The 20671-nt window shown below is 40.7% G+C and overlaps 1 long non-coding RNA gene across 1 annotated transcript in view; it reads left to right on the plus strand.

Annotated features, from left to right (window-relative positions):
* Positions 1–15091: 15091 nt before the first annotated feature.
* Positions 15092–20671, plus strand: part of LOC113960913 — a 59444-nt gene continuing 53864 nt past the window's right edge. The window contains exon 1 of the long non-coding RNA XR_003532145.1: positions 15092–15223. This is a non-coding gene — a long non-coding RNA (uncharacterized LOC113960913). The remainder of the gene's footprint in view (positions 15224–20671) is intronic.

The raw sequence follows: 20671 nt of genomic DNA on the forward strand, positions 1-20671 counted from the left end.
TTTTCTTGTGTATTATCTGTCTGACTCTGTAGAACAGCTCTTCGAGATGGCTGGGAAATTATAAATTTACTATCATATGTCATCAATAATTCTTGAGGGGTTTTTTTGTTTAGACTGAATATTTTCATGACTTTTACTGGTGTGGCCTCACAAAATCCAACACTGCTATTGGTTTTAGTGAAAGTAATATGTTGACGCAGAATATTATTAATTTGAGGTTGGAACTATATGTAAAACGTAGAGTAAGTGAAATTGATCCCAGGCTTTCTCACCCTTAACATTCATACCATCCATTATGTAGCTGGAAGCTTTCAAGTACTTTTTTTGCAGTGGTATCACACAGAGAGATCAATCAACCAAGCAGATGTTTATTTTTTTTCTCTTAAAACTAGAAGAGTAATATCAATGTGGCAGCAACTTAGGTGTTTATTCGTAAAGCTCTAATATCTAGTGTTAAGGAAGGTAATGTTTATATTGACTATACAAGGGATTTTGAAAAACTAAAACTTGCTCAGTAACTAAAAATTGCCTTAATTAAACAATTTTTATGTACATTAACATTTTTAATGAAAAGGCACTTTTAATCAAATATTCGTTGTCCAAAAGGCATCTTCAAGACAATATCCCATTATGGTCTCTGTGAAAAAGGCATTGTCTTCAAAGAACACTTATGCAAGCATGGTCCAATACTGCAGAAATGCAATATAAATGCAATTTAATGTAATATGACCCCATTGCAAATAATGTTTTCAAGCAGCAGAGGAACTGAGAAGGGAAAAGGCGGGGCAGTTTATACTTCATACATTTACATCTAAATATATTTTATGCTTTGAAGAGAAAGATTTTAAGAAATGCTTTGCAAAATCGGTATAAAAATCTGTATAAACCGTGGATGGATCTTTGTAAAGCTTGTTCTGTTTTTGCTGTAAAATTTCATCAGTTTTAATCACTGAAATGCTGGAATCCCAGCTCTTCTTAAGTACTGTGCATTAGCAACCCAAAACTAACTACATCTGCTTTTTCGAGTTTTTACATAGTTTATGATTCAGTTTTCCTCCTTTTTTTTTTTTAACTAAGAGGCACAGCTTATCTGAAAATTTAGGTGATAGAAACATTTTGTGACTAGATACTGAAAGAAAATATGTTCATGTAATCTGAATATAATCGGGATAGTTTTAAACCAGCACATAGTTCTTGCACCATTTAGAAGCAACAGCCTACTTTCCAGCAAGCAAAATGATCCTATTTGATAATTCAGCTTTAATAAAGATGCTTAGGTAAGCCCAGACAGATATGAATAATTTATGTTTAAGAATGCTGAAATGTTCCATCTGGATGGAAAATTCTTAATTGAAGCATTTAGACATTTCCAGAGTATTTCTTTTGACATTTTCAAAATGAAATGTTTTCATATTTTAGAATCAATCTTTTATCCACTTTTCATTCTATATGTTGCTTTGCCGTTCTGACATTTTGTTTCAGTTCAGGACAAAACCAAATATTAAAACATCCCTGCAGTAAGAAATTCCACTTTTGGGCGAGGTCTGTTTCTGATAATGAGCGGCATACAAAATTTTTGAATATGTTATGAATGTGAAAAACTGTTCTTATTTTATCCAAATTACAAGGGAAAACTTGCCAATGACTTTAAAAGTCCTTTGCAAGATACAGAATCCTTTTGTTTCAGAGTGATCTCTCAGAATTGAAAATATATAATTCATAATATATACAATAATATATAAAACATTTCTAGGAGTTTTAAGGAACAGCCATAAAATAAGATTTAGAAGACAAACTATTCAGGCAGTGTAAGGTCATAGTAAAGCCCAGTGCTTACATTATAACTAAAAAGATTAATAGTATTTGTAGAAGGCCAGTGTGTAGCTCCAGATCTAAATTATTATCATTTAAATCCAGTTAAAGAAGGCTTAAACTTTCCTATGAACGTTGAAAGACTATGTGTTGCCCAGTTCAGGCTTGATTCTTGTGTCTTTCTGCAGATGCCCTGTTTACTTTGAGACAGATACATGAGAAAGATGGATGGATACAGATGTTATAAAGCTATCACTAGAAGCATTGGACCTTACTGCATTTTTATTTGCCCTGGTATCCAGGATTACCTCCCATTGGAGCCAGGGAACCAGAATTTAGCTCCCAGTATGGCTTTATGCACCTGTCCTGTGCATGGAGGCTGCAGTAGCCACCCTAGCTGAGCACTGGCAATGTACAGATGAACGTCCTATCATGAAAGAAAGAAGAACGGTTGGGCCACTACCACTTCAGCTGTTTTGAGCTACAGACTGGAACAAACTGAGCTGTACAAAAAATCTGTATATCAAAGCAGCTACTGGGCTGCTGTAGCTATCTGCAGGAGACTGTGGCAGCCTGGAATCCATGACATGAAAAAGGTAGTGCAAAGAATGCTTGTACTCCTGGGAGGTGCAGGAATAATTTAATATCACCCCATTGGCATAAAATAAATGTGAATGAAGGAGAAAAGACGCTTACAGTTTACAATAGGCTCAGTAATACTGCATGCATTTTGAGCAGGTGTAAAAGAACAACACAACAAATGCTTCCAGAAGATTCCTAAAAAGCAGCCTTTCTGCTTAGATAATTTTTCAAGGACTTGGTATGCAGGACTGAAAGAATATTTTAAAAAGGAAATTTCCAAGTCACGCACTTCTTCTTTGAAGGAGTTCCCAGTTCCTTCAAAACTGAGAAAGGGTTTGTGTTCATTTCAAGTTTTGGGTGAGAATTTGGGTCAAGTTTCAAGATGGTTTCTCGACCTCCAATTACTATTATTAGCACTCCTGAATGGATTCTTTAGAAAATCTCTTGACTAAGGAGGGCAGGAGTGAGCTAATGAGTATGAGAGTGAGAAGAAGGTCCTTGTTTGAATTTTAAGTACTCCAGCTCACTAATTGGTGACTACAGAGAATGCTTCTTTTGGAGTGGAGGAGTTCAGGGGCAGGTGTGAGCAAAAACAATATTTTTTAGACCTGTCACTTTTAAATATACCCACTGCTGCTTTGACGTGGCACCAAATGAATTTTTAAACAACAATAAGTAACCTTATCCTTCCTTTAGGCACTTGCAGGACTTATTTTTGTTTTTAATAAATGATCTGGGCAGGTTTTTCCAAGGTCTCATGGCTTTAAAGAAGAATAACAATCTCTGATGATCCTGACAACAGGCATCTTTTCCAAATAAAAATGAAGAGGCAGAGAGCCTTGTACCTACAGCTATGTTATGTGTTAGACCAGCAGAGTCCCCACTGACGGTACTGTTCAAATTGGACACTCTTTCTGTCTTCCTATATTTCTGTTTTTCATTTTCTTAGTAAATATATTTTTTCCCACCATTGCATGCATCATTGCCACCCTTAGGACCCACTCTCATTTTTTTTCTCAGAGGACCTACAGCTGTGGCAGTCTTTTCCAACACAGAGAAGATGTCCAGTCTTTTTTTTTTTTTAATGGACATCTGTTTTAGTGATCACCACCTGAATGCAGCTGAGACAAACTCCATTGTTTTTCTACTAATAAAAAAAATTAGTTCAGCTACAAAAATATATATTTCTTCTTTTTGTTTACAAGACTTGAAAAAATGCAAATATGCAACATTATGCATCCCTCATGAACTTAGAAATTATGTGGACTCATGCATTAGACCCATGAAAACTCTGCAGATTGGGCTGTACCCAGTATTTCAGAAGGCATTTCCAAGTCATGAACAACAGAGAATAAAAGTGACTCCATGTCTCCAGGAATACCTTCTTTCTGTAAGCCAAGTAATCCAATGAACTGAAATATTTCATTTTGACGATTTTTTGCCAATTATTTTTCTTTTACAATCACACATATATAGTCAATTTCATCCATGTGAAGCCATACAAAATTTAAAGATTAATTGGGGTCACCCCAAACTCTCTGTTGTGTATAATGTTTATGTTTCCTGGCTGTAAAGAGAACTGAATCTCACAGTTCCATGGTGACAGACTAGCTGGGGGTTGATGTCTGACATGAAGTAAATTTCACACTTGTTTCCATCTTATATGTATGCTTCCAAAGCCCTGATTATTCTTCTACTGACAAAATAAAGGAAGCCTCATTTATATTTCAAAAATTTGCTTCTGTGTATAACAATGCTTTAGCACCAATGCAAGGCAATTTTGCTTATCATTTTGTATTTATAGAGGCTAATAAAAATCTGCTAAAGGTTTTGCAACCTGATTTTACAAAATGGTATTGACAAGAATGAGTTTAGTTAATCTAAACTGTCCCAGAAGGGGTCAAAATGTGCTTATACATTTTATGATGGATATAGAATCGCATGATGTGTTGTGGCCCAGTCCTGCAATATGCTGAAGCCTGTTTGTTTTCTGGTGCGTTTCCAAGGCACCTTGGCACAGGCTGTCAGACTATAAAATTCTCAGGCTGTCAGACTGCTTTCCTCCCTTTTCTCCCATTCTTGCATAACTGTCTCTCTCAGTCACTCAGTTTTGTCTTGTCATTTTGACTTACCTGAGGAGAGATGGGGCAATAGATACTAGAACTAAGAGGAGAAACTACTTCTTATACTTGTCTTACAAAGTGTTTTATAATACCTTGCACAGAGTACCTCTTAATTTTTATTGTGAGTATTTTCATCACACTGGAGGAAGAATCTGACTGGAGTAAAAATGGGGGTAGAGGTGAGCATGCTACTACAGTAGAAATGTCGATCTTGGCTCCAACTATCAGGTCTATGGGGATGTTGTTGCTTGCTTTTCCCATTTTCTGGGTAGGCTTTGCTCTGCTCCTCAGGCAGAGGCAGGCAGCTGTTTTCAATATCCAAAGGACGAATCTTGAAAGAAGTTCAAAGTGCCATCCTTGCTCTCTGGCAAAAGATTATGAAAATATTTGACTGGGACAAGGGATGGTGGCAAGCAAGAAAAGTTGGCAGCTGCTTTCTACATGAGCTGTGGAGTCAATCTCTTGGAATGAGAATAAATCACCTAAAATTATTCTCTCTTTTAATCAGGTTTAAATAAAAGCAGGTTTCTGTTCCTCCTTCCCCATTCCCTTGACATCCCAAGGTGGTGCTGCCTGTGGAAAGCCAGGCACATAATGAGTGGGATACATGGGACATATGGAATTGGTTTCCATCACTGATAGACCTGTGGTTCTTCTCCTTAGATCTGTCATGACTTCAGTAGTTCAAAATTATGTTGGGCACCAGAAACGAACCATGAAGTAATTGAAGGCTTCTTCTCATTAAACATTTAGATTCCTACAAACCCCACATGCACAGAATATGTCTTTATCTTTGTGGCACTGTGCAGATGCTTATGAGCCTGCAAAGAGAGGATTCAAGGATATGGTCAAAACTAATCAACCTTTCACTTGCCAATGGCATCTACAGATTAGAGGGAAGGATGTGGATGACTTTTTGTAAATGTTTATCCAGGTTACAATCTCTGAGGTGGACAGGAGTTCTCCTTGCCATGCCTGGTACAGAGCTCCCAGTCAAGAAGCACTACTCATACCCTTGTCACCCCAGCCAGGTTCAGAGACTCTGGAGAGCCCAGGAGCATTCAAAGATAGTTGTCTTAATTGGTTAATGAGTTCAGTGCCAAGCATGTTTTGCAACCTCCTTAATAGTCTCAGACACCTGGTGTGACTCTTAGGGTGTCCTGTGCAGGGATAAGAGTTGGACTCGATGATTCTTGTGGGTCCCTACCAACTTGGCATATTCTGTGAATCTGTGAAGTCAGGCTAGAATTGGCTCTACTAGTTGTGTTCCTGCATAGAAGTCCAGGCATCAGCTGTCCTGGAGCATATGAAAAACATGCAAGGTCTTGGTTATATTTATATTTCACAGATACTCAGTGTTACTTAGGCACCTAGCAGAGTTCAAAAAACCCAAGACCTATTGACATCAAGAATAGGAATTGAAGAAATCAACAATCAAAGTTCAGCTTTGAAAATCTGATGTAGAATTATCCTAACTAGAAAAAAATTGAGCATCTTGAGATACAGGCACTTACAACCATGGCTATGTGTCACAGAGAGTCATTCTCTTGGGCAGAGTTGCTAACTGGTTGTGGGGTAAAAAAATGGGCACCTAATTAGTTCTTAAGTATTTCAGTCCTAAGCATGTGGACAGTCATCAAGCACATACCTGCACATCCTACAACAAAAGCTAAATTCTTTCTGCCTGGCCAGCATACGTAGGGCACCTTGAAGGCTGAGCTCTACCAAACACAGAAGCAGTGTTCCTTGTAAGTATGGTTGTTCAACTTGTACATCGGCTTTCAAAACAGCAGCAAGGTCCTGCAGCTTGCCAGACTCTCACTGGAATGGTCCAAAGTCTCAGGCGCTGGGTGTAAGGAATATATCTATGCAAGAAAGAAGATGATGAGAAAAAGAATAAAAAAGTAGAGTAAAAGAAAGAAATCTTGAATATGTGGATGTTGCTTTCAGAAACAAGAGACATCTGTTTGGGAAATGAAATCTTTCCAAAGCAATGAGGAGGGGTCAGGGGAAAAGGTGAAACATTGACAATGAAATAAAAGAAAATCTCAAACTTTCCCACAGAAGTCTTAATCAAACCAACATAGAAACAGAGAAGTTAAGAACAAGGGATTTATTTCCAAGAAGGAGCCAAGGCAAAGATTTCCAGACAGGAAAGAAGTGTTGTTAAAACTGCAGGAGTGGGGAATTATAGTAACCAATATCATCCAGCAGGTCTGGATACATTTCTGTTTGCTTTTCACTTTTTATGTGGAGCGCTTTGGCAGGTCCCAAGTGTTGAAGTCATCTTATCTCCAGACCATTTTCAGTGGTTGTTCCTCCCATAAGGCAGATCCTGCCTCCTCTTCATCTGATTAATGCTCTCAAGGCACAAAAAGCAGCAGTAAATTACTAGCTCTGACCCCAGAATTTGGTCCCTCCATGGTACTGTCACCATATCAGCCTCTACTCACAGTGGGATCTTGTCTGAGAGAGATGGGTGTTTTCAGGCTCTCTTCTTCCTTAGCAATCCCAGGCTGTCAAAGAAACCCCTTGGAAAACTGTCAGCCATCATAAAATTGATCAGCCTCCAATTAATCTGTGTGGCGTGAGCCCACCTGGGCACTGTACTAGCATGGGAGAAGTATATTGTAACTCTCACCCCCAACACCCCTAATTTCTGCCGGATGCAATTCAGTTTCAGAGTCAGAACTTACAGGCACTACCATGGCAGAAAAAGTAAATTGGAAGTTTGGTGCCTAGCAAATATCCTCCAAATTTTTTTCTATTATGTAGCCAGTTCCGCGTTGCATTGACAGAAAGCTTATTGCAATAACAAATCTCCAGCACTGGGCAATTTGGGTATCCTACTGTTGCTTTCAGTAGTGAGGATTTTATAGGCATTCCCGTGAAAAACCCACCTGCTGTGGGGTTGCTTTCTTCTTCATAGATCCACAATCTAAGTCCCTCTTTTTGACTGAATTACTAGGCTTCAAAGAAGAAATGCGCAGTAGAGTATAGTGAGTCAGGAATCATAGTGACAGAGAAAGCAATTGGTATTATGGATGCATTGTAATACCTTACTTTATTAGTAGTAATGCTTGAAAGAACATAATATTTTTTAGGAATAGGCTGGTTTTTAATATCCTTCTTAAAATGACCTAAGGAATATGCAAAGGCTTCATAACTTTGCTCTTGTATTTTATATAATTTGAGGTGCCTAACAATTCAACATAGACATTGTCATTATCAGAAAACATATAAAATGTAGGTGGTGAATACTGCAGAGAATCCTCATCTCTAATTTGGACTCCAGAACAGAATCTGGCAGTAACAAAAACTTTCAGACCTTCATGGAAAATGAAAGCTTAAGTCATAAGTAACACAGGAAAAACAAAACCAAAAACAAACAAAAAACAATGGCAAATGAGAAAAATATGGGAAAAATTCCAGTGTCTGTTCCTGCTAATGGCATTCCCATTTGCAAAACCAATTTTCATTTCTTTCAGCAGAGACATCTACTTTACAACATGTGCTGTATTGTGAGTATGTCTGCTCCAGAGTACTGATAATTGTCCCACTACCTATATCCGATGTATCACTTTTCTTCCTTAGAAGATCATAGGAAAGAACAAAATTGGGTGCTTTTGAGTCAATTGTTACATGTTTGAAAGTGCAAAGTAGCCATGTGCACTGAATTACTGATGGGAAGGTCGCATATTTAAAGTTTTGCAGAAACAGTAGCCAAACTGTAGTGTGTTTAGCACTCTGCAGCATTTATCCTGCACTTTCTCTTTTTTTTTTTTTCCATTGGAGATGCAGGATTATTATGGCTCATTTAGGTTGTGCTGTTCAAAGCAAACTCAGCTATATTTAGTGTTTTCATTAGGGAAGGATACACACCTGAAGAATAGGATGGCATCCAGAAGGACCTGGACAAGCTCAGGAAGTGAGCCAATGGGAATCTTATGAGGTTTAATAAGACCAAGGACAAGATGCTCCACCTGGGTTGGGACAACCCCCGGTATCAATACAGTCTAGGAGGATGAACTGCTTGAGAGCAGCCCCATCAAGAAAGACTGGTGGATGACAGGCTGGACATGAGCTGTGCACTTGCAGCCCAGAAAGCCAATTGTATCCTGGGTTGCATCAAAAGCAGAGTGGCCAGCAGGGCAAGGGAGGTAATTCTGACCCTCTACTCCACTCTGGTGAGATCCCACCTGGAATGCTGCATTCAGCTATGGGGTCCTTGGCACAAGAAAGACATGAACCTGTTGGAGCAAGTCCAGAGGAGGGTCAGCAAGATGATTAGAGGGCTGGAACACCTCTCCTATAAGGGAAAGCTGAGACAACTGGAGTTGCTGAGCCTAGAAAAGAGAAGGCTTTGGGGTGACCTAATTGGTGCCATCCAGTCCCCGAAGGTAGCCTACAAGAAAAAAGGAGAGGGACTATTTACAAGACCATGTAGTGACAGGACAAGGGGGGATGGCTTCAAACTGAAAGAAAGTAGGTTTAGATTAGATATTAAGAGGAAGTTCTTTGCTCTGAGGATGGTGAGGCACTCGAAGTTGTGGATACCCCATCCCTGGAGGTGTTCCAGGCCAGGTTGGATGGAGATCTGAGCAACCTAATGGAAGGATTGGAACTAGATGATCTTTAAGGTCCCTTCCAACCAAAACCATTCTGTGACTCCATGATACACTGATGTCCTCACTTATCCTGGTCTTGTTCTACTATTTTGTTGACATCATAAACCCTAAACTTCCAAAGATTTACTTGGTAATAAATGTAAAATCCCACAGGCAGTGAATATGGATAGGGAGCTTTCATTTCAACCACTGTTTGGAGAAACAGTGACTACTGATCAATAATTATGGCCAAATTCCTTCATAATAAAGATGTTGAGACCAAAGCCACTGCAAGGGGTTCTAAAACAAGCCCTTGAGGCAGTCAAAGCTACACTTTGAGAACAATAGAAAGAACTAACTTTAAACTGGAAAGAAAAAACTGAAATAGATCTTGTCTTGTTGTAGTGGTCAAACAGTGAAAGCAAGAATTGTTTCTAGCTTACATTTGAAGAGTAACTATGCTTTGCTCCACTTACTGTCTAGGATTCATGGCAAGTCAAAAACTTAGAGCTTCAGACAGGCAAAGCAAAGTGAAAATGAAACTGAACAGTGCCTACATTTGTGGTGTTACCTAAAAGAGAGAGGAAGGTCTCAAAATCTCTTTGGTGAATTGAAAGTTAGATACTGGGGGAAAAGTGGAGCCTTCATTTTCTGATTTTCTGTTCAAATGAACCAATTATTTTGCTGACCTTGGGGTCTGAATTTCAAAGAAAGCTGAAGACAGGCTTAGGCCTGCTGCTATGGCAAATTCCAAAATACCCAATTACTGACCTCAGGAGGAGTCAGCATTCCTGAGATTAGAGCCACTGGGAGTTTACTTCACAAACTCACTTCTAATGATATACTATAGTGCAGGCACCATTAACCTGCCTTTTTCAGTTAGCAAATAAGATATGTCTCAAGGCAAAATAGTTATTAACAGCCAGTGATAGGAGTTACATCTCTAATTGGAAACAGCAACATCTGCAGTGGAGTGTAATAAAAGCATATAAGAAGTGAATGTGTTAGTGGATTACAGGGACTCTAGGTAGTTGTTCCATAAGACAGCTTCAGCAGAAACAATGAACATCTCAGGGCTTCATAGATCCAAACTAATTCTGGTCACTGAAGAGTGTTCCAAGGATTAACTCTGTTCTTACTAGCCAATTTGACCAACATTATACTGGCAGACTTCCCAGATTTCCTTATTATAATGCACTGCATTTATTTCAATGTTTACACCATTTTGTGAGTAGCTAATTCTCTTCTTTTCCCACCAGCTAGTGTAAGGATGCTGTTCAATAACAAAGCCCTTTAACATCAGCTGCTTGAAGTAGACCTATTTCGTCCTACTGTCAGTTGCACTAAAACATCTTTGGGTCTAAGTTATTCTAATATGAGTGACCTGCTGCTTCTATCTACAAAATTCTTCCACTACTTTTAAAATTAAACACACAAGGCAAAAGCCTGAAAACTGAGCACCTGCTGAGCACCCACAAACTCCTGGTGAAGCCTATCAGTATTCCAGATATCATCATGGCTAGGCTTCACGAACGAAGGTTTGGGGGGGCTCTACCCACGTTTGTTACAAGCACGCTGGTGGCTAAAAAGGCCAATACGAGATAGGCATGTCCGGTTGCAAAAGGCACAGCAGAAAGACTCCTTAGGTGGTATATTCTGCAAGGCACGATTCTTTCTGCGTTGTCTTTTCTCCTCAAGGGTGATCCTGCGTGCTTTCTCAAAAGCATCAGCAGCATTAAAGATAATATGTCTCCAGACCTCCCGATTGGAGGCCAGAGTAGACCAGTGATGTTGATCAATATGGCCAAGGCTGAGATGTTGTTTCAGGGAGTCCTTGAATCTTCTCTTCGGGGCTCCTCTCATGCGGCAGCCGGTGGCAAATTCACCATAAAGCAAGATTCCAGATATAGAGGATGAGATATTTAAACATACAAGAAATGTTCTTTATTATTCTCACTGTCTGAAGTCATATCTTGCCTTCCGGATCAAGCTGTACTTGACATAGGTGGAAGGGATTTCTAGACCTGGCCAAAAGAAAAACTGTTTTTAAGAAAAACTTCATTTCTCTTTTTAGATTTTTCTCAGCCTTTGCTGAGTCTTTTCTGTGCACCTATTTCAGATGACTGAAGATAGTATGTAGTTTAGAGCTATCTTGTATACCATTCAAGTGTTCATCTGCATTTTGGAGCTGAACTCTGTTTTACGGATGGCAATGTTAGGCCTTACATTATGACTTGCCAGCTGCTGGCTCTTCTGTGGTCTACGGTCTCTGAAGAGCGACAGCACATAGGTAGCTTTGTCACTTCTTGAAAACATGTATTTGGCTCTGTTTCCAGAAACAGCAGTACAGTAGATAAGCAAGCTGACCTTTTGCTTGCTATTGTCCAGAACCAGATTATATTTCCAGCACTTCTAATTGCAGTTCCACATAAGCTTCATGAAGGGAACATCCCCATCCATTCAGTAAAAGCAAACAAACCTATTCACATGTTCAGACAATGGAAAAATCCCACAATTACCTTGTTCCAGCAGTTGCAGATGGCAATGACATTCACATCTTAAAGTTTTGTAGAACAATGCCTGCCTCCACAAACATCCTAGAACAGACAACACACCAGGGCTATGTTGCAGCTGATACATCTAGGAGCCTTTTCACCTTTCATTGCCACCTTCTTATTTCTTGTTAAACAAGGTTTGTTTCAGTAGTACTACCAGTCATCACAGCAATGTGGTAGAGTCATTCATGATTTAGAAGGTGAGGTGGTGAAGCAGCTCAAGCACACGAGGACTACTAGGCAACAAGACAAGCACATAGCTGCTTTCTGTTTCTTTATATATCTGCCCTGAGTTTTGCAGTGTCCTTTTACTAGGTATGTCATGAAACTTACAAGCTGTAAAAAGAAAACCAAAACCCCCAGTGGTTTGTGAAGCTTATGAAATTCTTATTAAGCCCCAAAATATTCCAGCTGCACTTTCAAGAAACTTTTGCCAAGGCAGGTGGAGCTGGTTGTGTTATGGAGCTGTTCCCATTGTGCCTTTCAAATGCTTTTGCCCGAGTCTATGGCTCTGATCAGACTTCTTAGTGCTTCCTCAAAACTATGGTGGTAACTGCTGGGAAAGGGAGACATTAGTGACATGCACAGTATCCTGAGCATCAGCTCTCATAGATGTGAGTTTTCTCTAAACTCCAGAATATGCATGTTTTTCTTGTAGCTGTCCTTTAGCTGTAGCCAGATCCCATCCCCTGAATAGGTCAGAGGAGTTAAAAACAGAGGGTCAGCACACTGATGGATCTACTACTCTGCTACTAATGAACTGGGGCAGAAATCAGACACTCATTTAATTTGTGAACATAAAAAAATCAACAAAATTCTTCAAATCTACAGCCTGCCCTAAGCATGTACTGTAGTAAAATTAAATCCCTAATAAAGTATCTATGAAATGAAAACCAAACATGTCTATCTTTTGTAGTTCCAGCCTCCCCTAACAGAAAATGGCTGTGTTTCAATCAGCCACATGTCCGAACTGTGGCTGTTCTCATAAGTCTGAATTCTTCCCTTAAATGAGATCCATTCAAGAATGTGACACTGTTGTTTCTCTTTCTGCAGACCTACATGACAGTTAGAAACAGCACGGAAATGAGCTCAGTCTTGCAACACTGTGGTCCTCTTCAGAGATGCTGAGCCCTTCAAGCTTCAGAAGAAGACATTCAGACTGTTGGAGAAGCCAGCAGCTCTGGATTGCTCAGGAATGCTGTGGCAGCCAAGGAATAATGGTGTGGTGAGGCATTTAGGCAGCATTGGAGGCAGCTTTGAAGAGCAAAGTCCCTCTAAACCACCAGAGTGGTGTAGAGAGCTGCAAGTGGGAATCACATCTGATTGCAAAGTGCGATGCAGTATCTTTAAATGGGAGAAGCCAGGCTGACTCCTTGGTATCTCCCACCTAGTTGTTTTGTTATTACAGACACTCAACATGACGCAGCAAAAGAGAACGTGTGAATAGTTACAAGGCTATAGTGACACAAATTTCTATTTAACTCTCTCTGCATTAATCAAGCTGTTTAAGTGGGCCCTGATGTAAATATGAATTGAGTTGCCCTGGAGTTATTTGTTTGCTTCCCTGGGACAGCTTTGCACAGCAGAGGCGGAACTGTCTTTTACTAAAGCTTCATCAGACTAAGAAAGACTAAAATGCTGGAATAACTGATGGTTTGTAATAGATCTATTCTTCTCACTTTTGCATCTCACGCCCAGGAAGTGTGAATATAGGGCAGATTGCTAGAAAGTGTTACCAGAACTTGTTTCAGTGACTTGTTGCTTTCTATAGGCTCACCAGTTTGTGCATTCAAGGTGTGAGGATTTTCAACTTTGCCAACTTTTTTTCACTAAACCTTCCAAAGAAAATAATTTCCCATATTTTGACATATACACTGATATGGTCCAGGCAATTTCTTTTTTTCATTGTATGAGAGTTAAGCAGTGTTAAGCCTTGTTATTTGTACCCTTCCCTATGGTTCTATAAAACAAAGTCAATGACTTCATATAGCAAATGAAGCTGGCCATGTTAATTTAAAACAAGTATTAGCTATTCATGATAGTTAAATGTTCCCCATGATACTGATAGCAGAAATTGATGTTCACAGAGGTGACTTATTTTTTGTCTTTTACTGTTTTTTCCATGTGGAATAGTGTGCCTGTCTGTGCTGGTTTAAAAGTTAACCAGCAGGGGAAATGAACTCAACTCAAAAGAGAGATTATAAGTCAGAATAGCAATTTATTAAAATAATACAATAAGTACAATTATACAGACAGACAAGTGGTTTTAACCCGCAAAACCCAAATGTATAACCCAGCACCCTGGGGCATGAACAAAAGTGGTGTTCCTTGGCCCCCCCCGAGTCCAAAGTAAAGGGAGAGGGGAAAAAACCTGCTGGTGGGAAAGCTGCTGCAGTTTGGTCAAAAGTGGTGATTGCAATCCAGTCGAGGGTGGTGGTCTCAGTCTGGTTGAGAGCGGTGGTCTGCAGTCTTCCTCTGGATCCCACGAGTGGTGCAAAGGTTCCGAAACTCCCAGTTTATATATTCTCCAGTTCAGGCGGGAGTACTCAGTCCCTCCCTCAGAGTGGGGAATTCCATAGAAGGGTATCAGAGCGGGGAATTCCATAAAAGGGTATGAGGACAGGAGCATCTTCTCGCAGGCCTCTACTGGCAACAGTTCCTGGGAAATGGCATGGAAGGCTATAGAATACACAGTTTTGGGTTACACCCATCCAGGGATGAATTGGTCCCAGCCGTTCTAACCAGGACACTGTCTGAACAGCCTCTTGCGCCTAGTATTTTCTAATAACTATCTCTGTGTCACTCTGTGCTTTAGACCTTCCTCAAGACATCAGAATTTTTTTCTCTTCTATCATCCACAGGGAAGTGGGTGGTATTTAGACTGCATCAATGTGGTCTTTCCTGTGCTGTTATTTTTCCTAGAGGCTGACTTCTATGCTCCATCTACAGACTTGCTGCAGACACATAGACTGCTCCTGATGAAATTATTTCCTGGTGGAAATTATTGTGTGGGCACTTGGCTTGTCTTTACAGCTTGCTACTGCATGCAATGATCTGGAATCTAACTGTTGTCGAGTCCCTTGGTGCTGTCTGCCCCAGACAGCCAGGTCTGGCTTCCTCGTGAACAGGTATTCTCTGCATTCATTTTCACCACATCTCCACAAAGGAATGGTTCCTTTTGGAAACCACGGAATTGTCATGGCATCACTGAGAAGTCAGTTTGTGCAGCAGCTCTGGACAGGGAAACAGCAAAATGTCTCACAGAGTCATTTGAAAATGAGCAACTGGAGAGAGACGAAAGGTCATGCTTGACACCTCACCAGTGGTTCTGCCCCTGGGAGTTGACCAGAGCCCCTCAGGAGGCTGCCTGCCCCTGTGGGCCCTTGGATATGCCAGGCCCAAGGCTGTGCCAGCCATGGGCCTATCCTTTGTACTCTGCTGAGCAGAGAGGATGAGGAGATGTGTTCTAAGACAAGGATCCCAGGAGCTGGCTGCCAGTGCAACAACACAACACTTTTCCACTGCAACTGCTCCTGCTTACCTGGTCAGTCAGCATTACAGTTTTAAGAACATTTTTGTTCCAATAATTTGCTCTAGCATTCTTCTATCAGCAGCTTTATAGGGCTAGAAATGTTTGGATATTAATACTTTAAGCTACTTTTCGAACTATGAATACAGAAAAAATGCAGACGCTTTTGTTGCAGCTTAAGCCAGCCTCAGTTCTTATTTTCTTCCAGGCTAAAAAAATTTTTAATCAACTTCTTCTGAACTTGGCTAGAAAATGCCCCCCTGGCTGAAGGTGAAGAGTGAACACACAATATATAGGCCAAAGAGAAGCTTTCCCCAGGCTTCAGTGGTCTGAAAATTGGAGTGCCTGTCTCTGTGATTTTGGCACTGTAAGAGTCCCCTCCCTACTGGAGGATCAAGTGAGCAGGGGCAACCATGGTAGGGCTGTTTGTGCCATAATGCCTTGGCTGTCAGAGCACTCCATGGATCATGGCCAGGATCTGGAGGCTAGAGCTGCCACCTTCATAGTTCCGTATTTTACGCAGCCTGCCCGATTTTCAAGAGCTGCCTCATAAGTAGTCCTGGACTGCTTTGAATAACAACCCAGTGCTCAGCACATTGAAAATCCACATGTTGATTTCATACCTTGAGCAAAAATGCCAATAAACTGCTCCATTTGGACTAAGGAAGGTGGGAATGAACCCCTTAATAAAAGGGGTAAATTAAATTATGAGAATGTAACCCTTGAAGGGAATGAACAAGAGACGCTGACTAATGAAACTCAACATGGCAAAGTGCTGAAGTTATGTTTTGCTTAAAGGGTGCTAATTTACTGCTCTTTGGGACACTCAGCTGTTCTGAGTTCTCCAAATTTACAAATTCTAATGGTGAGACTTTGGATTGACTGGAAATGATGGTTCCCTAAAACCTCAACTTCAACACAGAGCCCTGCTACTGCTGCTTGTGACACCTCACACAGCTTGTGCTGCAGTAGTTCAGATATGATACTATCCAAGTCATTACTTTTGCTTGTTAGAAACCCACGGAGTTTTAGAGACACTTGATCTGTTTCTGATGTATCTTTGAAGGAAATAATGACCATACTCGCCTCTCAGGGGATTTGGAGACTGGGGATAGGTGGTGGTGGGCGATGGGGGAGGGCAGGGGGGGTGGGTGGGTGGGCAGGAGAGAATGAGGGGATTGCTCAGGGAGAGTTGGAGGAGAAGAAGGGATTACTTGAGACTGGATTTTCAAAGGTAGGTTTCAGATGCACTATCAGGTAACAAGTGGATTAACCAGTTACTGTGCATCAGATGACCTGTAGTAACCAAGCCTGAAATCCTGTTAGCCTAGCGCAAACTAAAGCTAAGCATATTAGATAACTCTTTTGCTAAGACCACTGACATGACCCTTAATTTGCCATGTTAAAATTCAAAATCAATTCCAAATGATCAGTCTATCTTTTTGTCAGATAGGATATCAACAGTCATGCCCAGCCTTAGATGAAGGTTGAGGGCATAGAACAGGTATGAAACGCGTGATACAGGGGAACTCAGGGACGTGCCAAATCTAGGATTATAAACCATGGCTGCAATTAAAGAGATCAGAGGCCATCTCTAAAGAGACAGGAGCAAGACATAAGGGGAAATCCATAGGGAATGTCAGGTCAGGTAGCTGAACTTGCAATATGTTCTGACCCTAGACTGCTCAGAATACCCAGATTTGGTGTGCAGTAGCCCTGGCTGCCATGGAGCTGCAACTGTTGGACTGCATGTGGACTGACAGATATATTTCCAATACCTAAAGCTGTAGGCATCTCTGCTTTCATTACGTTTCATTTGTTTTGGTTTGCCTGCATGACTTGGAAAGGGGAGACCAGGTGATGTCTTCACAATATGTGAAAGTGTCTGTCATCTATTGTATCTTGGAAAAAATAATTTACACGGTTATTGAGAAGTTTCCAGTAAATACCAAAGCTGCTCTTTGTTCCTGTTATAGATTATAATCCGAGGGGAATTTTTTCCTTCCCTGCCCCCCTGTAAGAGAAACAGGAGCACGAAACAGGGAAGGGGGAGAAGGCGATTAGCATAACATTAGATTTAGCCAGCCTGACTGCATTCCTGGCTAATGGGCGATTGGAGAAGCTGGCTCTGCTCGGAGGGGAGAGGGGCAGTGCTGCTGGACGCTCTGGGGAGGACGGAGACAGGGTCTGGGTGCAGGGCTTTGGCCGGAGAGAAGGCCTGGAGGCTTGCTGCCTGGCTGCCTGCCCTGGCTGGCCCGGACTGCTGATCTTTAGCTCGGCCTGAGAGCTGCCTCCTGGCCCCGGCCCGACTCTGCTGTGTTTTATCGGAGAGTTTTTTTCTTTGTGCTCGCTGAGAGGAGAGAGGAGCTTCTTGCGACGCTACCACCTGGAAAACCACAGTGAGTTCCCCCATTTCTCCTTTCGGCTACTCCCGTGATCTGGGACCGGCCCCAGGGCCCTTTTTTTTTCCCCCCGTGGAGGCTGCCAGAACTCGGCAGCGCCCCCTACCGACAACATCAGCGAACTGCAGGCCCTGCACTTTCAGCAACCCGGCAGCGCCCCCTACCGACCGCACCAGCGAACTGCAGGCTCTGCGCCTCTGCGATCCAACAGCGCCCCCTGCAGGTCACGATTAGGACTGCGCTAATAGGACAGAGAAGTATTTACCAGACCTTGTTTTTTTTCTAGGATCACTGCATAGTTTTGTTGTGTTCTGTTACTGTTGGGTTTTTTTTAACTGTTTTGCTAACGTACATATATCTCTTAATAAAGGGTTGTTATCTTTTCTGTTTTCCACACTTTCCTCGAGTAAAGCCCCGTAAATTTTAAATCCATAATTGCTGAGAGAGAGGAGTTTTGTTTTGTCCCATAACTCATTCTCTTTAGCAAACCTTCCAGTCTTTTCAGACTGAGACAGTTCCTCAGACAAAATACAGCCATAAAAAAAAAAAAATAATTCTTGATCCCTACAAGCCCTTCCTCCCTCAATTTCTGCTTAGATTTTCAGGCTCATCTAGACTGAAAACTCATGGGGTTTTGATGTTATGTGATCACCACAAACCAGTGGTATATTTCAGTCTGAATAACTTACTTTTTTTTTTCTTTTTCATATGTGTTAAGAGAAAAGTAGAAGAGAAGGGAACAAAAGTGAAGGTTCCCTAAGGAAGTTCATTGTTTGATTCCTATTTTGACCACCTGCACAGCACACAGAGTGCAAAAACGAGATACAACCTCAATTCACAGGAACCCTGGCTAGAACTGCATGTCTTTTATAGTTACATGCATTACATGGCACCGGTGACCAAGGATGTAAAAAACTAACCTGTTCAAGTAATTTTCCTGTCTTTCTTTTCATGAAAGAAGGTAGAAATAGAGAAGTCAGTGTGATAAGGAATTGTTTTAAAATGTTTAACCAGCTGAGCATCAGGTCCTTAGGTGTAAATCTGCATTGCTCTGGGACTGTATAAACATCAGACTAAAATACTTGAGGCCTTGATAGAAAACAATTTGGTAGTGAAATGAAAAGTCTACTGTAAAATTTAAAATGTGAACAAAACAATAAAAGAAACACAAGAAACCACAGTGCACAATGTTGATAATCAGATGGTGTTTTATTCAAACCATCTTGTTAGTTCATATGAAATTGCAGGTCAGATTCAAGACAGTAGATCGAGACATTAGAATGTAATGCCATTTTTGTGCTCTCTGCTTATGCTTCAGTGGGAAACCCTAGAATTAGCCCTAAGGGGTAAAAATATTTATTTTTTGAACTTAAGCCCTGTTTTGTAGTTTTGTTGGTTTTTTGAGTTGGTTTTTTTTTTTTTAAGTTTGGCAAAAATAAAATGTCTAATAAAATATGACACGCACTTACTTACTTCTCTTTACCTCTCTGAATCTAAAACAAAGACAGATCAAAACTCTAACATTTGTTTATGAAAAGAAATAATTTCTCACAATTTTAATGACAAGTTTGAACTTGATGTGATTTAAAATGGGCAAGTTACAAGACCTAAAAAAGTGGGGTTTTATAATGGAAATGCTGACAGACTCTTAACTACAGCAGCATTGCTGGGCGCCACTAATAAAAGGTGGCAAGGATCCAGAAGTATTCACAGCTGCATGTCTAAACTTTATTAAGTATCTGACTATAGTTTGCAGATCCTCGCCAGATCATAACTCATTTCATTCTGACACATTCCAGTTTATAATTAGTGTTGTACTAATATGTTCCTAACTGGTACCAGCACATCCTTAATTTTTTTTCTCCTGTAAAACAAGGCTGTTCCCCAAACTCAAGGATGCACTGACATTTGGCAAGAAGCAAGAACTGCTTCTTTCTAAATTTTTTTTGAAATTATTTTTGGTTTTTTATCCTTAGGCTAAAATAATTCGTATGTAAAGGCCAATGTCTGTAAATGAAGCATGAAGAATACTGAACCATCTGTAATTCCCAAGGCAGAAGAAACAAAACAACTTCCAGATTTCTCTAAGCAAAGTATTTTACTTGTCTTTAGCATTCAGTGACAAAGCAAATTGTTCTTAAAATACATCAGTAATAGTTTGTAATTGTAAAAATAATTGTAAAAGCAAAATAAGCAAACACAATTATTTCAGAACTTTAATGGCCCATCTTCGCGAACGAAGATTTGGGGAAAGGTCTTTTACCTTTCCAGCCTGCGCAATGGATTTTTTAGGTGAGACACAGCCTGCGCTGAACTGAGCCCACCCTTTAATCCTAAGGTTCATCTGCCGGGGCCAAGCAAGCTTGGACAATGGCAGTGAGGTCCTCAGGACGTAGGTTTGTTTAGAGTGTCCTTCTCATAGATGGATGGCCACACAGGGCTAACGACCTCCATCAGGCCAGGAGACCGGGATTTGAACTCGCGGTTGCAGCAGTGAAAGTCCTGCACGCTAACCACTAGGCCACCAGGGGTCTCAATTTCAGAACTTTGCCAAGTAATAAAATAGCCATGCTAATACATGGAAGGTATAAACGTACTTATTTAAATCTACTGTTGTGTGCCTGCCACCTGAAAACCAGGACATTTCGGATAAGCACACACTTCCATAGTTTATTTGTGTTTCATGATTTCACCAATCTTTGGAACGTGAACTCTTTACATGCAGGGTTGATCATTACTGTTGTAATTGTTTTCCATGTTCTTGGCAGTTCATTTTCAGTGGCTGCTATTAATTTCCAAGCTGCTTTATTTGTCTGGTCATGTCTCTGGGCAATGACCTCTGTTGACGATGGTTTTGGGGCAGCCACAGAAGATGGACTCCAATAGCATATAATAAGTCTTTCCAAATGTTGATAAGTTAAACAGCACTATTTTGGAAATCTTTCTGAAGTCTTGAGTAGAAGCACTCTGCTTTCTTTAGATGGTGCTTCTGCCAAGAGCTGAAAGGGCAATGGGGACAACACCCCTTGTGGGAGTGGGGTCTCCTTTTAGGTAGCTATAC

Source organism: Neopelma chrysocephalum, unplaced genomic scaffold, assembly GCF_003984885.1.
Source record: "Neopelma chrysocephalum unplaced genomic scaffold, ASM398488v2 Primary Assembly neopelma1_96936, whole genome shotgun sequence".
NCBI classification, from domain to species: Eukaryota; Metazoa; Chordata; class Aves; order Passeriformes; family Pipridae; genus Neopelma; species Neopelma chrysocephalum.